The sequence below is a fragment of the Crotalus tigris genome, unplaced genomic scaffold, assembly GCF_016545835.1.
Source record: "Crotalus tigris isolate CLP2741 ecotype Arizona unplaced genomic scaffold, ASM1654583v1 scf7180000018445.1570621, whole genome shotgun sequence".
Classification (NCBI taxonomy): domain Eukaryota; kingdom Metazoa; phylum Chordata; class Lepidosauria; order Squamata; family Viperidae; genus Crotalus; species Crotalus tigris.
In genome coordinates this window covers 745,837-767,092 of record NW_024097006.1, presented here as the reverse complement: position 1 = coordinate 767,092, position 21,256 = coordinate 745,837, and the positions used below count along the sequence as shown (strand labels likewise).

The following is a 21,256-nucleotide window of genomic DNA, read 5'->3' as shown; positions in this document are numbered from 1 at the left end:
ACTTTTAGGTTTGAGGCTGGCAAAGCAAGAAAGAAAAGAAAAAGACACTGAAATTTGTAGCAGAATGAATGCATGCTTTGCATAGCCTGTGGTTTTAGGCGGATGGTAATTATTATTCCATGTGCATGTACAGAAGTCAATCCAGAAAAGAAATGGGATGGAGCTAAACCAGGAACTGTTGTTTGATTCTTGGGTCATAAGGGAAAATCAGATGAACTGTCGACATAAAGAGCATTTCCATTTTCTGGATTGGGCTCTGGCCAAACCAAACCAAACTTTTTCCAGCAGGAAACAAGTTTTGCTCAAAGGCCTTTGTCATGACTGAGTGTAGACAGATTACAGAGGGGGGAATGCCATTTGGGAAGAATTATCTCCGCAAACAATTCCTTGTGCTGGCAGGACGGTTTCAGCTGTTTGAATGAAAAGAAGTGTCTACTGTTTATAAGCAGCTTGGGTTATGGACCTCCATAGCTCAGTGATATATAGTCATTGCTTTTGTATGTGGAAAGTCTCTGGTTCAGTCCTTGTCAACATCATTAAGAGGGATTAGGTAGTACATGATGGAAAAGACTGCAGAGTGGAAACCATCCGGAGCTCTGGGGATCAGCAAGCTTTCTAACTCCCAAGTCCTCTCTATTAAACATTGTGGGAACTAGGAAGTGTGCCTTTTCCATTGCATCCCCCACCCCCTGAATCAATATCCCCCCCCAAAAAAATACAGATGACACCCGCTCTCCTTTGGGTCTGAAAAGTCCTTAAAATCTGGAGTTCATGTGTTTGGAGAGAGACTGCTGCCTTGTTGCGGTTTATTGTGGTTATTTTTAATCAGGGCAGTCTTATTTTGTCAATATATTAATTGTTTTAATTTTGTATTACACTTTTGCAAACAGCCAAAACTTATTGAAGTGGGTGGCCATAATAAATTCTGTGAAATAAATAAACACTGCCTTTTAAATTTCACCTTTAATGGTCATGTTACTGGCATTTTGCATTTTTTTTTAAAAAATAAACATTTTGGGAAAATAAAAAAAATGCAACTTCTGTTGGATCCTCTTGGACAGTGGTGGTGAACCTATGGCATGCATGCCAGAGGGGGCACTCGGAACCCTCTCTGTGGGCATGCACACTTTGCTCTTTGGCTAAGTTTTCACAGGAAAAAGCCATTTCTCAAGCCCTTCCTAGCCTAAACAAGCCTCTGGAGCGAGCACACTGTTTTTAGCTTTGAATTATATCAAATCTGACACCAGAAACAGACTAACATATGACCTGAGTGCTGCATGTGTTACTCTCACACTTACAAAGTATGAGCCAAGGTTAGACAAATTATCAGCATGCATGCAACAGCAAAAATCACATTAATTGTTCAAAAACATGCCAAATGCAAACTTTTACCTTTCAATAAAAAGTTGTTTGTATCATTGAAAGCTTTGTTTTTGTGTTTTTCTTGTAAGACAAAAGATGTTAATGTATGTGTTTTTTTTTTTAAACTAAAACCTCAGTATTAAGATTAAATTGCAGTGTTGGCACTTCGTGATAAATAAGTGGGTTTTGGGTTGCAGTTAGGGCACTCGGTCTCTAAAAGGTTCACCATCACTGCTCTTGGGGATTTAGTTTCCCCTCCCCCCCAAGAAGAATGATGAATGTTCAACAGGTTTAATTTCTGTTACTGTTTGTCCTGCCAAAGCCACTAGGAGTGTAACATCCCAATTAATTCTGAATCTGAAATGCCATTCATTTTAAACTTTAAAGGAACTTTCCTTAAAGAAACAAACAATTAATAAAAATCACTGCTTATTCTACTTGTTTTATCTGTATTGCTTATGGAACTTAGATTACTAAATTATGCAAGATATGGGAATCACCTATTCAATGCTAGAATGTTGGTGCCCTTGTTAACAACAACAACAATAATAATAAAGTTGGAAGGGACCTTGGAGGTCATCTAGTCCAACGCCCTGCTCAGGCAGGAAACCCTATACCATTTCAGACAAATGGCTGTCCAGTCTCTTCTTAAAAAGTTCCAGTGTTGGAGCATTCACAGCTTCTAGAGGCAGGTTGTTCCACTGATTAATTGTTCTAACTGTCAGGAAATTTCTCCTTAGTTCTAGATTGCTTCTCTCTTTGGTTAGTTTTCATACGTTGCTTCTTGTCCTGCCTTCAGGCACTTTGGAAAATAGCTTGACTCCCTCTTCTTTGTGGCAACACCTGAGATATTGGAACATTGTTATCATGTCCCCCCTCGTCCTTCTCTTTGTTAGACTAGACATACCCAATTCCAGCAACCATTCCTTATATGTTTTAGTCTCCAGTCCCCTGGTCATCTTTGTTGCTCTCCTCTGTACTCTTTCTAGAGTCTCAACATCTCTTTTACATCGTGGTGAACAAAACTGGATGCAGTATTCCAAGTGTGGCCTTACCAAGGCATTGTAAAGTGGTATTAACACTTCACGTGATCTTGATTCTATCCCTCTGTTAATGCAGCCTAGCACTGTGTTGGCTTTAACTGGTTAAAGATCATTATAGATTATTCTCATTACCTGCCATTTCCCATTTTGCCATTTCCAGCCTAGTTTCTTCATGTCTCTCTTTCCTATCAAAAATTTATTTTCAAGAGAACACTCTATTTATCCAATTAAATTTAATGTAATCTGCAGAAATGTCTGTGCTAGTAAAATGTAGATACCACAAAACCCTGTTTTCATTTCAAAAGACTAATGTAGCTGCTTCTCTGACAATTTCTTCTAAATACAGGTTGTAGGCAATGTAGGAGTTAATTTCATGCAGGCCTCAGGCCTCTAACTAGGAGAATTGCCTACTTCCTTCCCTCTGGTCTACGTCTTTCTATTTTGAGTTCGAAATTTGCATTCCAGAGGAAAAGGGATATATTGCATATCATAAAAACACATGATCGCATCATTGTGATGCTACATACAGTATTGGAAATAAACCTGTGGAACATGACGGTTAAATATTTCTGAGGCTGGATTGGTAAAGGATTCCAAAAACAACCAAAAGGGACATCACTATTGTAAATATTCTACTGTACAATACTGTACTGTATGTCATTAATCATATTAACATTCAGCATTACTTTAATACAAAAGAAAATATTGAATGGATAATACTACAGAACTCAACACCAACTTGAAGGGGTTTTTTTTTTGTATATAGTCTGAATTTTTGTAGACTGTAGACACTTTTCTAAAGTGTCCGGGGTAAGTGGGGAAAGTAACGTACATAAAACAATGTTGACTGGCCTGTGCTAACATGAGATTCCAATATCTGGAATGATTTAGTTTAAAGGAATGAAAAAAAAAACCCTCATACAAAATGTATTGCTGCAGGGGTGGCAGAGACAACAAAAAGCATGAAATATATTGAAATTAAAAATAATAAATATATCTAAACCCAACATTCAAGTAGAAAGAGAAAGTCAATTTGAACAGCATGGAACATTCAAATTTTAGCTAAGATCGTTGCCAGATCAGTATCATTATTAAGAAATGGTTCAACTAAGTTACTATGACAGGTAGTCCTTGACTTACAACAGTTCGCTTAGAGACTTTCAAAGTTACAATGACACTGAAAAAAAAGTGACATGACCATTTTTCATACTTATGACCACTGAGGCATCCCCATGGTCATGTGATCAAAATTCAGATGCTTGGCAATTGACTCAGATTTATGACAACTGCAGTGTTCCAAGGTCATGTGATCCCCTTCTGCAACTTTCTGACAGGCAAAGTCAGTGGGGAAGCCAGATTCACTTAACAACCATGTTCCTAACTGAACAACTGCAGTGATTCACTTAACAAATGTGACAAGAAAGGTCATAAAATGGGGCAAAACTCACTTAACAAAAGTCTCACTTAGCAACAAAAATTTGGGGCTCAGCTAGGATCATAAATCTGTAATTCATATCAACCTACAAAGTAACATATGAACATGCAAACTAATATTATTAGTTTTTTTTTAAAAAATATCCCTGGATTATATTGAAATAATAAAGAAGAAGAAAGAAAATAAAAAGGATGATTGCAAGCATGCACAATCAAAGACTGTGGATCTTTGCAGCTGGAGAGAGGAAGTGGTTTGTTTTCTAGGCTGCTTGAAGGTGACAGAGGGCAATGGCAACTATCAGTTTACACAGTTCTGGTGGCAGATGTGTGCGTGTGAACTCAAAAGATAATTCTGGTATCATGTGAATGGACACTATACCTATATATTTAAACAACGCAAATTAATTTCCGTAAAGAAATTTTGTGAACTGTGAATTTTAATGTTGATGTGTGTGGCTTGGGTATCCATCTGTAGTTCAAATTTACTATTTTTTCAGTTGTTGTTTTTATATTTATCATGAAGTGCCTGGAGTACCATTGAGAAAAGTTGCATTAAAGTATTGACAAACAAAAATCTTTCTAGAACATCTTAGAGGGAAACATGAGAATGCTGTCTCAACTTGGTGAAACTCCTAACTAAGTTTGGAGCAGCGTATGCTCAACACATCTAGAGGACCGCAGGCTACTTCAGTAATCATCATACAAAAATATCAATACATTATCATGGGAAGTGATAGTACTGCCCTATGCTGCATTGGTCTGATCACACCTGAGATACTACGTCAAGGATTTTGCTGGTACAACTTTAAAGGGACACTGAGGAACTGGAAAAAGTGCAGAGAAGAGGGACAAGGATGGGAAGAGATTTGGAAATTAAATCCCATGGAGAGCAGTAAAAGAAATTTGGTATGTTTAGCCTAAAGAAGAAAAGGCTAGGAGAAGACATTATACCAGTCTTCCTATATGTGAAGGGATGCCACAGGGAAGAGATGTAGATTTATTCTCAATAGCACTAGACTAGAATCAATGTGTATGTAGAATCATACATAAAATAAGGTGAATTTCCTGACACTGAATGCTATTAAGCAATGGAATAGCCTGTCTCCTGAATTCATGGATGTTCCATCACTGGAGGTTTTCAAGAAAAGATTGGAAATCTATTTGTCCAGAATGGTGTGAGGGCTTCTGCAATAGATAGGGGATTGGGCTAGATCAGGGGTCTTCAAATGTGGCCCTTTTATGATTTGTGGACTTCAATTCCCAGAATTCCTCAGCCAGTGTGCCTGGCTGAGGAATTCTGGGAATTGAAGTCCACAAGTCATAAAAGGGCCAAGTTTGAAGACCCCTGGGCTAGATGGTTTCCAACTTTTCTTCCAACCCTATGATTCTGTGTTAGATGAAACAGTTGTGTCTTGATCATTTTCCTAAAGCCTAGAAGTGATGGAGCGGATTATATCTCTACAGGAGGAAGTTCCAAAATGTGAGGATGGACATTGAAAAAATCCTCCTCCAAGGCCCTATCAGATAGCAGAGACTTGGAGAAATTTGACCCCTTTTGAGCAGATTGAAAAGGCAAACAGGTTCAGAAGGCATCTCTTCAATAACCAGGTCCATAGACATGTAGAGCCTTAAAGGTGGCCACCAGTGCCTTCATTCACCCCAAAACCCATTGCCAACTATTATGGCTCTTGAAGCAGCAGAGGTTACCCAGTTATAACAGGTTATACTTATCCCTTCTTGGGCCACTGCATTCTAAACCAGCGGTAGCTTCTAGGTGCTCTTCAAGACAGCCCCATAGGAGGTGACTAGGAACAGGAGTGACTGCGACTGTGTAAAAAATACTCCCTGCATGCTTACATTAGCACATACAGTATGTCAATAGAAAGAGTAAATGGGGGAGCAAGTCTTCCTTGAAAACTTGGTACAATGCCTCGTGTGATTCTTTTTGTAGTGCAGCATATGCACTAAAAATAATTAATTTTTCAAAATGTTTTTCTTAATTGAGTAATTGCAGATTTCTTTTTCATTTGCTAAAAATAGACTTACATCATTGCCTTTGAGGCAAGCTAAGCACCTGCTGATTCCGGCATATTTCTGGCTGTTTTCTTGGCAACAATACAAAATGGGTTTAACACTGCCTTCTTCCAGGATGATTTAAAAAAAAAAAAACTTCCTGGTTTAACCTGGAACCCTGGGATTTTACGGTAGTCCCCCTTCCAAATGCTAACCAGGTCTGACTGACTTAGAGCCAAAGATAGTTAGAAGTTGCCACTTATAAGGAAAATGCCTCCCTTTTTTTAGTTAGTTACAGTTAGCTTAACTGCTGCAATTATCAAGTAATGAAACTTCACTAACTTCTAAATCACTATTTTTTATTTTATAAAAATTATTTTATAATTATCTGACTAACTGCAAGGGCGAAAACACACAGTCACAAGATGCTTAACAAGATATCCCATTCATGCTTACATTGATAGACAGTAATCGCTTACTCATACCTCAATTCACGGTGTTCTGTCTCATTGTATGAGGATATATTTGGCTTATATTATAAGCATGTGTAATTTGCAACTCTCTTTGCATTGTACAGATGATAGCCAATTGCCCAGAAAACCTGGAGACATCTGGTTTCTAGCTATGCCTTGAGTGTGATTAGCGAGTCACAAATCCTCATGCACTTTCCCACAAAACTAGCACTATACTTACAGCTTGGATTTGTTATTTGCCGTATAGCTCCGTTCCTTCGGAACCCAAACAAAGAAAAGGGGAAAAATACCCAAAGAATGCAATATCGAAAAACAGAAGGCAGAAAGTGGGGATACCAAGATCCAAGAAATAAAGCAGACAACCCAGAAGGAGGCCCCCAGAGTAAGCGAGAAGGGGGAAAAAAGCATAGTCTGTATCTAGTTATTCCAAAATAAGGGAAGTTATATGCAACATGAGTGTACGGTAACTTTAGAGTAAGAATAATCTGGGGATTTCCCCCACAAGGAATTTGTGCAGTTCTGGACCAATGGATCTCAGGACTTCAGTGCTAAAGAGCTTCCAGGTTAAACTCCTACATATTGCACCCACAGCAACTATTTTCTTTTTGAGATACCATGGCTCCATTTCCTCACTGAATTCTTGTTTCATCCCTCCTCTGGGCTCTTCAGCTTCAGGTTCTGGATGGGAAAGGCTAGCCTGAGGTTTTACAGTTCCTCCTTAGTGATCCAACAAAAAGACCAGGGGAGTAGCCAAGAAGAATGTTATCAGTTTTCCCTTCTCTCCCTCATGGGTCTCCTTGCATGCAAAGCCTCAGAAGATTCCTTCCTTCCTTCCTTCCTTCCTTCCTTCCTTCCTTCCTTCCTTCCTTCCTTCCTTCCTTCCTTCCTTCCTTCCTTCCTTCCTTCCTTCCTTATGTTAGGGTAGAATAATCCTTCCTTGTTTTTAGCTTTTCAGGCTGCAGAATTGAATGTAATTCCAACCATTTCTTTAGATTTCCGGAGTGAAAATGGCAATAGTGTGGAGACGCCTTCTGGTTCATCAGTTAGATGGCTGAATACATGAATGTATTTTCTAAGAATCTGACCATTGCTTTATCTGGTTCAGGATGGTCATCTTCAATCTGATATTCTTAAATGCAGGATTTCAATTTCCACAAAAGTCCAGTACAAGAAAACAATTTTAATGGACGTTTCATCAATTTTGGTAGCACCAGGTTGGCAAAAATTGGGCTGTGTTAATGGATTTCCAATTGCAACTTGGTGTACTGGGATGCTGAGGAGTGGACAGAGGAGGCACATTACCTACAACTACTCCCTTACGCAGAGTCTGAAATCTCATGATGTTCTAAGCCAGGGTTTTTCAAACTTTGGTTCACAAAATCTTGCTATTTTGTAAGAACTTGATTCAGAATTCTATGAAAGGCTAAGGAAAAAAAATCGTTCAAACACAACCGATTTTTTTTAGCACTAAGCTTTACCTCTTGGCCGGGGATTATGGGGATTTGATTTTTAACCAGCAGTTTCCTTGGCCTGAAAGTTTGTGAAAATCCCTGCTCTAAGCTAACTTTCTATAGAAGCCATTGCCAGTCGTTAATCAGTCAACCATTGGCAAGCTTAGTCCTCCATCCTTTTCTCAGCAACCATTCCTCTCTTCCCCTCTGGTCCCAATTCTCAGTGTAGTTCAAAGGCCAAATTGTAAGTAAGGAGTAGGAACCACTGTTGCTTCCTGGTTATTGGTCCTGTTTGAGAAAGAAGATACTGGTAGCAATGGGAAATGGATTGAACCAGGAGCTGTCGTGGCACAGTGGTTAGAATGCAGTATTGCAGGCTAACTCTGCACACTGCCAGGAGTTTGATTTACACCAGCTCAGGGTTGACTCAGGATTTCATCCTTTGGTAAAATGAGGACCCAGATTGTTGGGGGCAATATGCTGACTCTGAAAACTGCTTAGAGAGGGCTGTGAAGCACTGTGAAGCGGTATATAAGTCTAAGTGCTATTGCTACTGCTATTGGGCCTTCTTACCACAGCTTCCTGCTGAGCCCAGTCTCCAAGCAATAATTGACCTTCTTGCTTACTGTATAGTTGCACAATCTATGGCCCACCACAGAACTCCCCCAAATTTTCCAAATTGTAAAATTCAGTCTAAGAAGGAGAAATTCTTAACAATGTAGAAACCAACCCTATTTACTATAATTACTTTAATTAATAAGCTGACCAACTTTTTTACAATGAAAAGGAGGACACAAATAAATTGAAGAAAAAATATCGTAAATAAAAGAAACATTTTATTCATTGCAACAATAATACAGACAACTTGCATGTGCAAAGTTTGCCAGCCGGGTGTTTTGGCACGCTCAGCAGCAATCCCTATTGGCTTTAGAAAGCCAATAGTGGGAGTAGCACAGCTCATGCAAAAGTTGAAAAAAAACATTAAAAAAAAGGTGCCAGAACGCTGTTCTGAGCGTTCTATGAGAGAAAAAAAAGCCCTGCAGATTAGTCTTCAAATATCAAAAAGAAGGACATGTAGGAGTACACTTTTTGAGGGAGTACAGAACTTACAAAAGGAGGACTGTCCTCCCTAAACGAGGATGGTTGGTCACCTTATAATTAATGAACTAAGTTTCAGTTTAAATTAAATCGCATCAAAGGGAGCTTTAATTCTGATCTCATCTACTTTTTTTGGAATGAAACCCCTAGTCAAAAGCCAAATATGAGTTCCTGTTTCAATAGAATCACAACTTGTTTATACTTTCTGGATTCTGGCTAAGGTGCAAAGGATGGGAAGAATGACAAGACTTACCACATATTTCAAAATTGCATCAATAATACATTTTAAGTTTTTTTGTGCTGAATAAAATTCAATCATTGTAATATATTCGGTTGTTCATACCATTAGACCACTCATTGGCTGCATTCTTCATATATTTAAACAGGTGATAATATGTACCAATGGCTGTGTTTGCACAACATGCTAAGCTGATTAATGCTAACCTGATTAATGCTAACTTTGATTCATTTTTGTCTGGGAAATTAGTTAAGAATGTTGTGGGAACACATCAACTGAGATACTGTTTATCACTTCTGGTTCTGAGTAGGATAATCACAGGACACTTGTTTAATGAATAATTAATATATTACCTGTTTAATGTACAATGATCTGATTTATTATTCCAAGAAAAAGGAAGGACATACATCTAAAAAAAATTGGAAGCACCTCTAACATCAGGAAATTACAGACCTATCAGCCTGACCTCAATACCTCGGAAGATGCTGGAAAAGATAATCAAACAATGAATCAGCGAACACCTACAGGCAAACCAAGTCATTAAAAGCCAACACGGGTTTGTCAAAAACAGATCATGCCAGACAAACCTTATTGCATTCTTTGACAAGTGACAAAATTAGTGGACCAGAGGAATGCTGTGGATATAATTTACTTGGACTTCAGTAAGGCATTTAACAAAGTAGATCACCACCTACTACTAGATAAGATAGAAAAGTGTGGATTAGACAGCATCACCACCAGATGGACCCATAGCTGGCTGACCGGCCGTACTCAGCATGTGGTCCTCAATGGAACCACATCTACATGGAGGGAAGTGTGTAGTGGGGTGCCTCAGGGTTCTGTTCTGGGCCCAGTGCTCTTCAACATCTTCATCAATGATTTGGACGAGGGGATAGATGGGGAACTCATCAAATTTGCAGATGACACCAAACTGGCAGGAATAGCCAACACTCCAGAAGACAGGCTTAGGATACAGGAGGATCTGGACAGACTAGAACACTGGGCACTATCTAATAAAATGAAATTCAATGGTGAAAAAAGTAAGGTTCTACATTTAGGCAAGAAAAAACAAATGTATAGGTATAGTATAGGGGGTACGTTGCTCAATAGTAGTAACTGTGAGAGGGATCTCGGAGTCCTAGTGGACAATCATTTAAATATGAGCCAGCAGTGTGCTGCAGCTGCCAAAAAAGCCAACACAGTGCTAGGCTGCATTAAGAGAGGGATAGAATCAAGATCACGCGAAGTATTAATACCAATATACATTGCCTTGGTAAGGCCACTCTTGGAATACTGCATCCAGTTTTGTTCACCACAATGTAAAAAAGATGTTGAGACTCTAGAAAGAGTACAGAGAAAAGCAACAAAGATGATTAGGGGACTGGAGGTTAAAATATATAGGGAAAGTTTTATGGAATTGGGTATGTTTAGTTTAATGAAGAGAAGGACTAGGGGTGACATGATAGCAGTGTTCCAATATCTCAGGAGCTGCCACAAAGAAGAGGGAGTCAGGCTATTTTCCAAAGCGCCTGAAGGCAGGACAAGAAGCAATGGATGGAAACTAATCAAGGAGAGAAGCAACCTAGAACTAAGGAGAAACTTCCTGACAGTTAGAACAATTAACCAGTGGAACAACCTGCCTCCAGAAGGAGAGAAGCAACCTAGAACTAAAGAGAAACTTCCTGACAGTTAGAACAATTAACCAGTGGAAGAACCTGCCTCCAGAAGTGGTGAATGCTCCAACACTGGAAGTTTTTAAGAAGAAACTGGACAGCCATTTGTCCGAAATGATATAGGGTTTCCTGCCTGAGCAGGGGATTGGACTTGATGACTTCCAAGGTTCCTTCCAACTTTATTATTATTACTATTACTATTATTACTATTATTACTATTACTATTATTATTATTATTATTATTATTATTATTATTATTACTTCTGCTGTGTCTCTCAGTAAAATGAGGTGGTAGCCCCATATGCAAACTGTGGCTATCTTGTGTGCAGCTCAATTACATTACCTTATGCTACCTGGTGCTGGTCCAGTGCTGCATAACCTTAAATCTTCTCATTGGAAACACCAAAAGTGGAGCCAAAGATTCAGAACCAAGGGCAAATAAAATTAAAATGTGTTTTCCAAACACATCTTGCCAGGTAACAAGGTTGACCTAAGCCTGAAGAGACTTTACAGCCAGAGTGGGATAGGATTAAGGACACTTGGATAGGAAACTACCAGCAGGTAGTCTAGATTACCAAAAATACCACGCCAGAGGAAACCCTTCCTTAGAATTTCCCAGAACAACTGCAAGGATGTGTCTCTGTAGTCACTAGGAGTCAAATCACCTTGAGTCCTTATTCCCTTTTAATCTATAACAGGTGAAAAATGCACCCTCTGTTTTTTAGCATTTGTGGTATAAAAGCCTCAGCAGGCATCAACCTCAGTTTGGAGGAGGCTTTGGCTCCACTTTCAATGGAAGAGAACAGGCTCACCCAAAAAACTTCCTGTGGGGCTAGGAGTGCAGACCCAGTCTAAGAAAGCCCAAGGCCAGTTTTGTACAATTTAACTAATCTGTTCATCAGCCAGATGGGAATGGATCCATATGTTCCAGGAATTGAAAAGAAAACAACACAAGCAATGGGTGAGTTAACTCAAGATGGGGAAACTTTTGCCAATTTAAAGCGGCATATCTGCCATTACAAACGGAAGGGAAGAGATGGTTCACACCAAGCCACCCCCAGCATCTCAGAGCTTCGTGGCCAGGTTCTTTATCACTGCAGTTGGAAGACAGTTGAATGTCTTTCTAATCACAGAGGGTGGGGAAGCCTTTGCTGGTGCAGATAAGGAACCAGGACCCTTTGACGTCCCTTCTAAGCTTGCATGTGGGTGTGCAAGATGCAGGGAGACTGTGGGCCTAATAGATGCAAACTTAGCCAGATAGTCGGGAACACTGTTTTTGTGGTTAGTTGCAGAGCATCTCTGCATTTTCATATCTGCTTTGGGATTCATTCTGTTACTTTGGGGAAGCTCATCAACCGAACCAGCTTTGTGTTTACCTCAGTAGCTTTGATGGAGAAAAGCTTTTTGTGGTTAAAGCTTAGAAGTGACAAAATGGTTGCCTGAGAATATATGATCAGGCCTCCTAGGTTTCTACTTGGTTCCTGAGAAAGGGGGAGAAAAATACCCAGACTTGAAAGAACTTGCAAGATGATTTTTGAAACTAGATGCATCCAGGTATGGCTCCTTGCATCTTTCAAGGTGACTTTTTTTTGTTTTTGTTTTTCTCCAGTGCCTTAAAAAAATCCTCAAGAAGCATGAGGAGGAGAAGATTCAGTGGGCTTCTTTGGGGTTTTGTGTCTCTCTGACTCTGTCCAAGGGCAGTTTCAAGGTATGTCACATCTTTTAGGCTTTGCCACCTGATAGTGTGGAGGAAAGTCAGGAGTAATGACTGAGAAACGACTATCTGAGGAACCGTCCCACTCCAATGGGACTGGCCCGCCCCATTTGTGCCAGCAGAAGGGGCATGCTGCAGGCCCCATCAGTCAAGGAATTTTGGCTGGTGGGGTCCAGGAGAAGAGCCTTTTATGCCAGGGCACTTGTCCTTCAGAACAACTTACCCCTGAGGTGAGATCTGCTCCCAGCCTTCTGGCCTCCTGTGAGTGCCAGGGACCTGGCTCTGCCAGCTGGCCTGAGGCTCCAGGCCAGCTGTATTATGCTGGAGGTGGTTGACGGATTAAGAAGTGATTCCATCTCCCACCCTGTGCATCCCACTCTCTTCCTCCCCATCTTTTTAATTAGAAATAATTATTTTTCATGGTTTTATTGGCTTTTAATATTGTAAGCCGCCCAGTGTTGGGCAGCACTGTCTTAGGAAGGGCAAAGGGGATCAGAGTGACATATTGTAAACAATGTCAGGGGATTGTAATGCATCAGGGAATTGTGATGCAAGCATTTGTTATGATTTGTCTTTTGCCTGCCCTAAAGAGGTGGAGCTTGTGCCATAATGCTGTTTTCTTCATACTTACAAAAACAGCAGCGAACTTATGAAGTCAGAATATTTCATATCAATGTAGTTTCATGCCAGCTCGAGGATGGATGGATAATTTTATATCTCAGAAGTGGGAAAAGATCCATTGTACTGTCCTCACTTTGGGGTTGCAGGTATGTGCCAAAGGAGTTTCCAGGTTTAAGGAACACTGCCAAGCCACGGAAATTGGCTGGAGGTATCCAATATAATGCCAATCCGAACCATAATGTATTTAGCACTGTTTCAAAATCCCATATAATAGTAACAGCAACAGAAGCAAAGCAAAGTCTGCGTTCATATTTTTGACAGGTATTAAGTTTTATTTTTGACAGGTATTAAGTTTTACAACTGCCATGCGTCTCTAAGAACAGGACATTTTGCAATATTCAAGTTTACTTAGGGGAGCGAATAGACTCAACATGGCACATTTAGATAACACAAAGTGACATTTATGATGATGTTAAACAGCAAGTATGACATCCATAACTCTGAATGGGCATTCTCCTGACACCAGTATTAGAATAAATGCATTAGCAGAAAGTCAAAAAGTCCTAATTTCTACTTCACCTTCTCTGCAAAGTTCTGTCTTAATTTGCTTTGATGCCATAAGTAATGAATTGAGTGTTACACAAAGTTTACAGCACAGTTCTATGTAGACTTAGGTTCCGCTGCCTTCAGTTGATTTAACTTCCAGTAATTGTCTGGCACAATCTTATAGCAAGACACAAAAGAAAGGGGGAAAAAAAAACCCTGCCTCATGTAAAGGCATGTTTTGTTCTTTAGAACAAACAGACAATTTTTAAAAGGCAGTGGAATAATACTGTTTCTAAAAACAAAATTCCAAGACCACTTCAGTTGTTCCTCAGCTTCCTCTACAATTTTAGTAACTATTGTGGGAAAGCATGAGGGAGCCAGCTACATATGAGGGCAAACTTATTTTTTTTAAAACAAAAAGGGAAAGAATGTTAATTTACCAATAAAGGAGAAGGAGCCCTCAATGTTAATTTACTTGTTTAAAAATCAGTTTGATTACTTAGAATATAATTAGAGCATCCTTGGGAGGCACAGCTCTATGGGATTAAAAATAGAAAATCAGGGTATCAGTCTGTCATGGTGGGCACAGTGTGGGGAAAGGCATGTTAGAGGTCTCCTTATGCCATCTGTTTTAGCACTGAATAGACCCCTAGCCAAGGAGAGCCAACTGGCATTTTTCAGACAGTTTGAACTATAATTCCCATGAGCCTTAGCTAACAAAGCCAGTGACAAAGTGTTCTGGGAGTTGTAGTTCAAAGCATCTGGTGCCCAGCCAGTCACCTACCTTGAAAACATTGCACAATGGTGAGAGGAAATCCAGAGTTACCTTTGTCTGCCACAGCATTCATCAAAACTTGGCTGCTCCTCGACTTGCTGACCGGTTTGGCAACATTTTGCCCAGGACTGAAAGAAGAAGCAATGTTCCGAGACTGTACACTGTTTGGGTTGTTTCTTCATTTAAATCAAAATTATCCATTCTGCCTATGGAAGGCTCCCTCAGTATATGAAGCAGAGCTTAGTTGCTCATGTCATCTCCAACCTTTTGCAGTTAGCAATGTGAGGAATGGAACACAAGACCTTTTGTTAGTGAAGCTGGAGGGCTCTCTCTAAATTTTATTATATTTATTTAGATACAGGGCTTATATGGCCACCTATCTTATACAGTGATTCTAGGTAGCTCACAACCATCCATAAAATATAGTTTAAAACTTTCCCTTAGGCGCCAGACCAAACATCCTTTCAGCTCAACCCCCCATCCTAGTCCCTGCTTGGAGTAAAAATTGGGCCTTCATAACCCTCTGGAAAGCTAAAAGGATAGGGGTCCTTCTGATCTCTGTGGAAGGCTGTTCCAAATTATGGAATTGACACCCCCCACACACACACAATCACTCAAACCACCACAGTTAGAATGATAATGCTAGATGGGTGACATTGGAATTTTTCTCTGGGATTTGGTGGGAGCTGGAAGTTTTCTTTGCTTTTCTGAAACTATATAAAGTTATTTTAGGATTAATGTTACCATTTTCTATCTCAAAATGTTTCCCATCTCAAATTGTCAGGAAAAATACCATCAATTTTCGCCAACTGTGATCAGATCAAAAGTAGTCTCCGGCCAGCCAAGGCTGAACCTGCTCTGGACTTTCTACTTCTACTTCCCTATTCTTCGCTTCCTGGGAAACTTGTCAGAACGGCATGCAAGAGGAAGATCAGCACTGCACTGGAGAAGCATATGTCGCAGTACAGATAGTCCTCAACTTACAACAGTTCATTTAGTGACCATTCATAGTTACAACGGCACTGTAAAAAGTGACTTACAATCATTTTTCACATTTACCACCGTTGCAACATCCCCATGATCACGTGAGCAAAATTCAGACGCTTAGTAACTTACTCATATTTATGTTGGTTGCGGTGTCCTGGGCTCATGTGATCACTTTTTTTACTTTCTGACAAGCAATGTCAATGGGGAAACCAGATTCACTTAACAGCCACATTACTAATTTAACCACTGCAGTGACTCACTTAACAACGGTGTCAAGAAAGGTCATAAAATGGGGCAAAATTCACTCAACGATGTCTTGCTTTGCAACAAAAGTTTTGGGTCATATGTCAAGGACTACCTGTACTGGGCTGAATTAGGCTAACCGCATCTGGGGTGAAAAACCCTGGGCCAATAGAGAGAGCTAAGAGTTACAGCCTACATGTCATTATTTCTCCAACTTGGCAACTTTAAGAAGTAGAAAATGTTTGTAGATCAGGTTTTAGATTTTGGCTGTGGTTTGTTCTCCAAGCTTGTTTTAATATCATTCCTGAACGTTTCTTTACCAAACTAGGTAACATCAGCAGCAGGATTTTCTTGTCCTATTCTCCTTAGCTCATAAGAGTCTTGTGTGCCAGTGCAATCAGTTGATTGTGCAGTTGGTTGTCTGTTTGGAGCTATATTTGAATTCTGAGCAGCTAATTGGTTCTCTTGTTGATTGGCACTTGATTTAGATCCAACGTATCAATATCTAAGAAACTAGACCGGGGTAGGCAACCTTGGCTCTTTTATGACTTGAGGAGTTCAACTCCCAGAATTCCTGAGCCTGAGTTGAAGTCCTCAAGTCATAAAAGAGCCAAGGTTGCTTACCCCTGAACTAGACCATTCAAAGTGGCAATCAACAAGAGAACCAATCAGCTGCTCAGAATTCAAATATAGCTCCAAACAATTGACCACACTGGCACACAAGATGTTTATGAGCTAAGGAGAATAGGACAAGGAAATCCTGATGATGATGTTACTTAGTTTGGTAAAGAAACGTTCAGGAATGATATTAAAACAAGCTTGGAGAACAAACCACAGCCAAAATCTAAAAGCCGAGCTACAAACATCTCCCATTATTTCAAAGTTATATGGGCGTAAACTTATTGAGGCCTGATATTCCATCAAAGGAGCAGTTAACAAACATATTGATTTAGATCCAACATACCAATATGTAAGAAACCAGACCATTCGAAGTGGCGATCAACAAGAGAACCAATCAGCTGCTCAGAATTCAAATATAGCTCCAAGCAACTGACCACACTGGCACACAAGACACTTATGAGCTAAAGAGAATAGGACAAGGAAATCCTGCTGCTGATGTTACCTAGTTTTGTAAAGAAATGTTCAGGAATGATATTGAAACAAGCTTGGAGAACAAACCACAGTCAAAAACTTTAAGAAGTGTGGGCCATCATCTCCCAGCATTCGGTATGTGTATCTATGTCACCATCTTGTGGTCATCCAGAGTTTTGCAAGAACTGGTGGTGATCAATGGGTCTGCAAATTCAATAGTGTCAGGAGCACGAATTTAGTGGTAGTAAAAACAAAGTGCCACAAAGCAAAATTAGCAGCAGGAACTAAATCAAGTAGGAATGGCTTAGAATAACTCCTCTCCTCACCTTTGGGGGCCATCCATTACTTTAGGCCAGGGGTAGGCAACCGTGGCTCTTTTATGACTCGTGGACTTCAACTCCCAGAATTCCTGGAGCCAAGGTTTCCTACCCCTGCTTTAGGCCAAAGTCTGTTTGATACACAATGATTTAAGTTAACCATCACATAACATGATTAGCACTCTCAAGCACTGACACGTAGTTCAGAATAAATATCATGGGACTTCCATCACGTTTGTCTTTGCAAGCTGCTAGCGACTACTATCCCCTCCGCCTCCCATCTCTTGTTCCAGGAGTATACAGAAATCTGCCATCACCTCAGCCAGAACATTTGCAATGGAGTAGTTGCTGTTCTCTGAATTGATTATTTGTTTGCCGGTTTCATTACCCAACTAGGTAACATCATCAGTGTGAGTAGGTGTGGGGTTTTCTCCCTGTTTATATACAATAGCTTCCCCTGTCAATTTGGGTGGGAGTGTGGTTTCCAGCACTGTGGTTCCTTGATTAGACATTAGAGTATTGTTTTCTGCCTAATTGTTTTTCTGGTCTAATCCTTGTTTATCTGAGCATGAGCTGCTGGAGAAGATGTGTTCTAGTCTTTTTTGTGTCCTTCCTAGGTTTTTTATTGTCTCCTTTGAATGGTATGTAATGTGCTTATTTCTATATGCCTACTGTTGGCTGATTTGACTAAATGCCAAACTTCCAGAAATTCTCTCACATTCTTGGATTTGGTTTGGGATCTGGATGCTAACAGAGAGGCAGTTTGGTGTACTTGTTAAGGACCAGGCTAGAAACTGGGAGAGACTAAGTTCTAGATTTATCTTAGGCACAAAGCCTGGTCTGGTGGGTGATCTGGAGCCGACAATTATCTCTCAGCCTGAGGAAGCAGGCAATGGCAAACTACTTCTGAAATCTTTCCAAGAAAACTGCAGGGACTAGTCAAGGTAGTCACCAGGAGACAACAATGCCTTGAAGACACACAGACAACGTACACAATACTAACAGTATCCCAGCTGAAGCTGTGGTTGAGTCTATCCATATGTTGTGAGATTAAGAATTTTTTTTTTTTTTTTTGTCTTCTGACTTCAGTTTTCAGCCTGCCTATCCTACATAGTGGCTGTTACAATCCTTAGCTGATATGTTACAGTTTTTTCCCCCTTCTTGGGCTACTGAGTTTTCTGGTTTGCTTAAAATATTTTGGAGGGCTGGTTTGTGACGTAGCAGGTTGGATGGTCAGGCACTTTTTGATAAAGTTGGGTGGGTATCTACAGGTAATCCTCGGCTTACAACAATTCATTTAGTGACCATTCAAAGTTACACTGGGACTGAAAACTGTGACTAATGACCATTTTTCTACTTATAAGCATTGTTGCATCTTCATGATCATGGGATCAAAATTCAACTGACTCATATTTATGACAGTTGCAGTGTCCCAGGATCATGTGATAACCATTTACAACCTTCTGACAAGCAAAAATAAATAGGGGAAGCCAGATTCACTCAACAGCTGTGATTCACTTAATAACTGGCAAGAAAACTCATAAAATGGGGCAACACTCACTTAACAAATATCTCACTTAATAGCAGAAATGTTGGGCTCTATTGTGATCGTAAGACAAGGACTACCTCTATATTTCATTGGACGATGTTGCATAGGTGTTTTTCTCCCCTTTTTCTGCTGTTCTGGGTTGCCGCTGTGCACTTGTACTCATCTGAATAGTTCTTACACCCTCTTCTTATGGGAGGTTGGGTTGCTATTTTGCTAGCAGAACACTTGGTTGGTGTGAGTTGTTTTTCAATAGACTTGGGTTTTTAATTTGCTGTTGTTTCTTTTGCTGATGAGGATGTCCAGGAAAGGCACGGTGTTGTTGTTTTCTTCTTCCCTTGTGAATTTGTATTCCTTTGAAGAAGTTGTTGATTGTCTCATTTGCTTTCTATTTCAATCCTTCTTACAGAGATGGAGAGTTTCGGGAGGTTTTTTTTTTTTTATCCAATTCTCCTGGAAACGCCAGAGCGCCAAACAGGACTTCCTGTATGCCAAGGATATCCTGCTCCCCAGCTCTCGACATCCTTAGCTTCTCTTGAGAGCAAAACAAGAACCCCTATTCAATTGCTCATATTCAGAAGAGCAGGGGAGTCAATATGCAATGTGCAGCTCCACTAATTTATTAAACCTTTATTTCCTTCTCTCTCTCCCTCTCCCCTGCTGTTGTCCACAGGCCCTCAAGCATACCTTGAAATATAAGGATTAAAAACTCAGGAACAGCATGAAGAAAAAAAAAAAAACCTCCCAAAGAGCTGAAAAGGAGTGCTGGATCATTTCCCTCCTTGCACAGATGGTGGCAGATGTCTCCATCCAACTTTCAATTGTTTTGCTGTTCAAACTGTCTCAACCTCATTAGAGGCATAAACCCTTTAGCTGTTTCAGCTGGCTAAAATTGGGACTGGGACTTCTGGATGTCATGGTCTCATCTTTCTTGCACCCGTCTAAGTATGGGAACTATGAGAAGGAAAATGGATTCAGGAATGGAAGGACGCTATATGTTTGTCAAAAACCACAAGTCCTTCCTATTCCCAACTCCATATCATCTGATTTGATATATCTTGTTTAATTGTTCAGAATATTTAAAAAGAGCAATTTGACTCTGCTGCACCATAAGATATAACAAGTAGCGTGAGATTCCAGCAGTTTTCTCAGAAAAAAAACTCCAACACTCTTAAAATATATTTGGTTAAAAATAAGACAGCTCTGCACAAAGCTATTTTAACAAGATCACTTCTCCCACTTCCTATTTTCTAAATTAGCTGTTCCCACTTCCCATTTTCTAAATTTCTAATTCAAGTACACAAGTGCAAAAATGGACAGGATGCCTGCACTTTTCACAATTGTGCTGAGGAGGCTAGCTGAGCAGGTGTGGCTTGCGTGGCAAGCTAGACCAGCACTTTTTCAAACTGACTAGGAAAAATGCAGGCGCTTTGGAGCTTGACTGCCATCAGGCACCAGACTCAGATCAACTGCCAATATCCTAAATCCTAGCTTTAGAAGTTTAGAACCAAGGGCCTTATCTCAAATACAAAAATCTTTTGCAAATGGTTGACTTCAGATTATGGGAATTAGAGCTTAACTCATCTAAGAGCAGGAGGTGGAAAAGCTGGTTGAGAAAAAGACTTCTGTTGATTTGAAAAAAGCCAGTTTGGTATAGTGGTTAAGACAGTAGGCAGCACAGACCATGAATTCTAATCCCACCTTATGCACAGAGTCAGTGGAGTGACTTCGAGCCAATCATTCTCTCTGAGCCCTAGGAATGAGGCAATAGCAAAAACTTGCCAAGCAAACTGCAGGGGCTTGTCATCACTGTCAACACTGACTTGAAGGCGAGAAACAGAGGGACAGAGAGACAGAAAGACAGAGAGAGAATTGAGATGGATCAAAACTAGTCATAAGGAGTTGTAGAATAAATTTTTAGACTGCAGATCTATGCACATTTCTCTGGAATTTATCCCAATAAACTTTTAATATACATAAATAATTTAAAATGGCGGTATTAGGATTTAAGCCATTAATAAATGCCACTTCCCATGAATTTAATTCCATTCAGTTTTGTTTTTGTCAAGGGCTTCTGTATCCAAATTTTGAAAAATGTAATGTAAATGTAAACAAAAAATCTCCATAGTATGATAACTAACACGAATAGAGTTGTGTATTGTGTTAGCAATACCATATTAAACCTCAAAAGTAATTTATACTGAATAACATTTCCAGTCACATATGTGTGAAAATTTGAGCAATGCATGCCCTTTTCATTTCACACCCACACACACCCACACACACATCAGCTTTGTTGACATTCCTTCAAAAGTAATACTTTGTAAAGAATTAGGATGGGATGTTTGCTAAACTAATTAATTTCTCTGTGAAATCTACCAACCATTAAGTTTCCCTTCAGGATAGCAATAACCATTTCTAAAGTTATAAGAATGTTTAGGATTTCAAAAGGGGCACTCTGCCCTCTACCGGTACTGGGAAACTACTGAATTGAACCAGATCAATGTTTGAAACATAACACAGTTTGCTTGATTCCTTTTCCCTTGACTCGCATTTCTCAACAAATTGATCCCTCAGAGTCCTCCCATCTGATCCTAAAAGTAATACATGTTCCCACAGGACCAAAGATG

At 39.9% G+C, this 21,256-nt stretch overlaps 1 long non-coding RNA gene across 1 annotated transcript in view; it reads left to right on the top strand.

Moving 5' to 3' along the window:
• Window positions 1–15,957, top strand: part of LOC120312207 — a 36,653-nt gene extending 20,696 nt beyond the window's left edge. Inside the window, exons 2-3 of the long non-coding RNA XR_005557818.1 lie at window positions 12,395–12,493; window positions 15,226–15,957. This is a non-coding gene — a long non-coding RNA (uncharacterized LOC120312207). The remainder of the gene's footprint in view (window positions 1–12,394; window positions 12,494–15,225) is intronic.
• The last annotated feature ends 5,299 nt before the right edge of the window (window positions 15,958–21,256 follow it).